The following is a 4,913-nucleotide window of genomic DNA, read 5'->3' as shown; positions in this document are numbered from 1 at the left end:
ACGTCGCACAGCCATGACGCACGACTCGGTAGACAAGCTATGAACTACTTCCAAATGTACTGCGCGAACACTGAGACAGGTGAACAAGGCAATCCATCTCTTTACGGAGCTTCTACCAACTCTCACCAGTATTGGCCCGAAGTAATCTACTCCGACGGAGGTAAACGGTCGGACGAACGGCTGGAGTCGTGCAGCAGGGAGCGGCGCCATCACAGGAGGGCTTGGCAATGCCTTCCTCACTCGGCACAACATGCAGCTTTTGGCAACCTTTTCAATCAGGGCGCGTAGTTTAGCGATTTCAAAACGTTGCCGCATCTCATTGACGATGATCTCTCGGTTGGCATGGCGGAAACGGCGATGGAACCAGTCTGAAATTAGGAACGTTATAGGATGTTGTCTAGGCAGAATGGCGGGGTACTTAGCTTCGGTTGGTGCAAAGGATGCTGCACCGATTCTGCCACGTTGTAGATGGGGCTGGATTTCGAGACAATCTGGTGACGTAGTGTGGGTAGTCCCTGTGTCGCTGACAAAATGACAATTTCTTCGGGATAAGCTTCTGCTTGTGCTATTTTTCAAAGTACCATCTCGGCTCGTTGCAGCTCGTCCTGACATAGAATGCCTAATCGCAGTATAGAACCATTCCGTTTCCGACGCAGGTTATCTGAAAATCGTAGTACGAACGCCATCGTTCGCTGGAGTCGGGTCCAATTGCTGAATCGGGATACATCAATCAACGGAAGAATCGTGGAATGGGTATGGTTCGACCGCAATTCCTCGCATGTAGTGGTGATTTGAGTTTGCTGGGGCCAGAGTGTTTCCGGCTGTAGAAGGAACGATGGTCCACTAAGCCATGGACTATCGGATGAAAAATCAGGAGCGCTTTTCCATTTAGTGGCAAGGTCAGCTGTATTCATCCCAGAGGGTACCCATCTCCATTCTTCAATATCAGTTGTCGTGAGGATTTCACCAATGCGAACGGCGACAAACTTGTTATACCGACGATGTTCAGATCTAATCCACGCTAACACCGTGCTAGAATCGCTCCACAGCACTCTCCGGTTGATGGCATAGGTGTGGTAACCTCGAATGGACTCCAACATGCGGACGCCCAATATAGCTGCTTTCAATTCCAGGCGAGGAATCGATAAAACTTTCAGTGGGGCCACCTTGGTTTTCGCGCACATGAATGCCATTTGGATTCCGTTCTCGGTTTCAAGTCGGTAGTAGGCCACGCAGGCATATGCAGAGTCACTGGCGTCAACAAGAATATGTATCTCCAACCGGTCAAAGTTTTTTGGGAACGGAGAGCTGAAGTAGCACCGAGGGATCTGCATTGTATCCAGTTGCGGAAAGTAGGAAATCCATTGTCGCCAACGGATGAAGACTTGATCGTTGATTTTTTGGTCCCAGTCGATTCCTGAAGCCCAGACATCCTGCATCAATATCTTTCCGTGGACTAGGAAAAGTAGGAAATCCATTGTCGCCAACGGATGAAGACTTGATCGTTGATTTTTTGGTCCCAGTCGATTCCTGAAGCCCAGACATCCTGCATCAATATCTTTCCGTGGACTAGGAAAAATGATACGAATCCTAAAGGGTCAAATAGGCTCATAATCACCTTCAGGACCTCCCGCTTCGTGGGGACGTAACTATCTTTGAGGATCACTCTCAAATCTTCACGAATGGCAAAGGTGTACGTAAAGACGTCATCTGATGGAATCCATTTCATCCCGAGTACTGATTCGGCAGCCTCTCCACGTGTAAGAGCGAACTCTTTCGACGAATCTGGTTCGATCTCCCCAGTTCGCCGCAATACTTCGCCCTCGTTCGACAAAAAGTTGCGGATTTCAAAGCCACCCTTGGAGTGGACAAATTTCACGTCGTTTACTACCTGTACTGCTTCGTCTACAGATTTGAAGCTGTCAAGGTAGTCATCCACGTAGTGGTGCTCCTTAATAGCCGCCGCTGCTCGGGGATAAAGTAGCGCGTATTGTTCAGCGTTGATGTTTTTGACGAACTGTGCGGACGATGGGGAACAGGTAGAGCCGAACATTGTGACTCCAATAGCGTAGACCTGAATAGGATCACCGGGTTTATGACGGTAGATAAACATTTGAGCGTTCCTATCAGCCTCCTGCAACTTTATCTGGAGAAACATTTCCCTAATATCTCCAGTTACTGCCACCGGAAACAGTCGGAAACCGCAAAGAACCCTTGGAAGAGCAGTGAGAAGATCGGGTCCTTTCAGCAAAAACGAGTTAAATGAAACTCCCTGAACTGTAGCGGCCGCATCCCAGATCAGCCGAATTTTTCCGGGCTTCTTTGCGTTAATGACAACCCCGAGAGGAAGGAACCATGTCTTTCGGGAATCAATGCTATCTGTTTCCGGTTTGGTTAGTTTGCGTATGTATCCCTTTTTCTCGAAGTCGAGGATCTGTTCACTTACACGCTCCGCCAACGGTGGATTACCCATTAGTTTCTTCTCGAGTGATTTCATTCGCCGAATTGCCATCGGATATGTTTCTGGAAATTCTGGATCGTCGGATTTCCACAGAAGGCCTGTTTCAAATCTATCATCCATGCGTCGTGTTGTTTTCTCTAGTAACCGTCGCGCTCTTTTATTCTCTTCTGACTCGAGTGTCTCGTACGAAGCGTTAACTCCATTGTTGTCGAGCGTGAAGAAATCTCGCAGTTGTTCGTTGAGAAGGTAGTCGGAGCTTGACGCCGTAGGGGTATGGAAGTTGACGATCGTTTCTGGCACAGGTTTCGTGGAAAGACGGCCATAAATACTCCATCCCAGACGGCATTTCGCAGCAATCGGATCGGACGATCCTCCCTCTCTAATCTTCAGTGGAACTCCTAGGCCAAGATTGTCCAAACCAATTAGTAATTTGGGTTGCACTAGGTCGTAGTCTGCGATTGGAAGTCCCTTGAGATGCGGAAAGCGTGAAGCCATCTCTTTGTAGCTCAGCCTCTGCGCTGGTAGAAGCAAACGACTGACGGTGCGCACCTGTCGAAGTTCGTATCGAGTCTCATTCTGTTTGCCTGATATTTGCATGCTGACTTCCTCTGATCGGAGTTCGTCTCGCTTCACGTTCCCCGTCCATTGTAAGGTGAGTGGTTTCTTTGGACCAGAAACTCCGAGCTCCTTGGCAACCTTCTCTTCCAGCATCGTTATCTGCGAACCTTCATCGATGAATGCGAATACCGTGATACATTTGCAGTGTGCGTAAAGTACGACAGGCAGAATTCTGAAGAGCGATTGACTGTTGTTCGCTGGAAGTTCGTTCGCTGAAACATTGACTGAGTGGGTGGATGTGACAGGAGCAGACGACGAATGCAAGAGAGAGTGATGTTTGAGACGGCACCCTTCAAATTCACACCCTTTCCACGATTTGCACGGCCATTTCCCATGATTATTGAGGCAAGTTCTACAGAGATCCTTGTCTTCTACTTGCTTCCACCGGTCCTCCACGTTCAATTGCCTGAACCGTGCGCATTCGGCAACACGGTGACCTTCGTTATTGCACATTCGACACTCTTTGGGTGGCCTCGACGTTTTTACTGCTGACGATGTGGGAAACGGAGTTGCATCCTCTGCTGCGTGTGCTTGGATCCTAGCCTTTTCTCTTGATCGTTGCTGTGCATCGGGGTCTCCGCGTTTTGATAACCCTGGAAGCTCGAAGCATACTTCACTAGCCGCTTTTACTAGTCTGGTCATGAAGTCACCGAACGTAGAAACCGTTGCACGCGATTGAAGACTCTTGAAAGCTGCCCAATCCATTCTCATGGGTCCTGGGAGTTTCTCGATCAGCTCTTGCATCAGCATCGGATTAGAAAGATGTTCCTCCTGCTGAGCTGCCTGAAGATGATCGACGAAATTTTGAACAGCCAAGCCGAATTCCAGGATCGATTCCGGACGGTCATGTCTGGGTCCCGGAGTTCTACGTATTTTCTCATGTAACGAACGAATCAACAGCTCCGGACGACCATACAACATACGAAGCGTACTAATGACATGCGGAACGTTAGCAGGAAGCAGAAGTCTGGTACTTACTGACTCTCGTGCATGTCCGGTAAGGCATCTTTGAAGACGCACAAGGTTTTCAGCGTTCGAGTATCCACAAGTGACCGTGGATTGCTCAAAACTACTGATAAACATCGGCCAGTCAGTTGGATTGCCACTGAAGTGTGGTAAATCTTTACCGACGACCTGTCGGGCTGCGATTTGCTGCGGGTTGAGTATCCCTGGCGTCTCGCCCTGCGAGGAGCTACCTCCCTGCGAGATTCTGACTCCATCTTCTTGGTTGATCAGCGTTGAGTGTCGATCTGGAACGCCAGACGGCTGACGATAGCCGGGGTGAGGCTCGCAGAAAGAAATCTGCGGTACAGTCTGGAGACTAGGTATTACGCCGCGCATAGACGTATTCTCAGCTGGTTTTTGCTGACAGTGCGTTGGTTGCTCCGAAAACCTTTCGTCGTGGCAGGGAATGAAAGTCTGCTGATTCTGTGACGAATTTGGGTACACAGCAGCAGAATACGGTTGTGAGGGCTTCGCAGAAACAAGAAAACGTACAGTGGTCGACTGAACGCCATGGAATCTGAACCGATTGGTAGAACCAGGATCGAAATCTACAACGGTCATCCCAGCAGGTGGGACTTGAGAAAAATGAAGGGTTGTTGTTTGATCACGCCGCAGACGTTCGGGGGGAATCGAAACTGATGCTTTGATGACGGGTTCTTTGATGGTCATTGGCGAGACTTCTTCCGGGGCCGTGGAAATCAATTCGGATTGACGATCGTTACGATTCTCCGATGCTTTACCACCAGACGTCCCATGAGGTAAGTTTTTTGCCAGCCAGTCGGACACCTTTTCCAAAGAGCTTGCTGACGATTCCACTACGCTGCCTCGT

This window comes from Aedes albopictus, chromosome 3 (genome assembly GCF_035046485.1).
Source record: "Aedes albopictus strain Foshan chromosome 3, AalbF5, whole genome shotgun sequence".
Lineage (NCBI taxonomy): Eukaryota > Metazoa > Arthropoda > Insecta > Diptera > Culicidae > Aedes > Aedes albopictus.
This window is presented reverse-complemented; position numbering follows the sequence as displayed.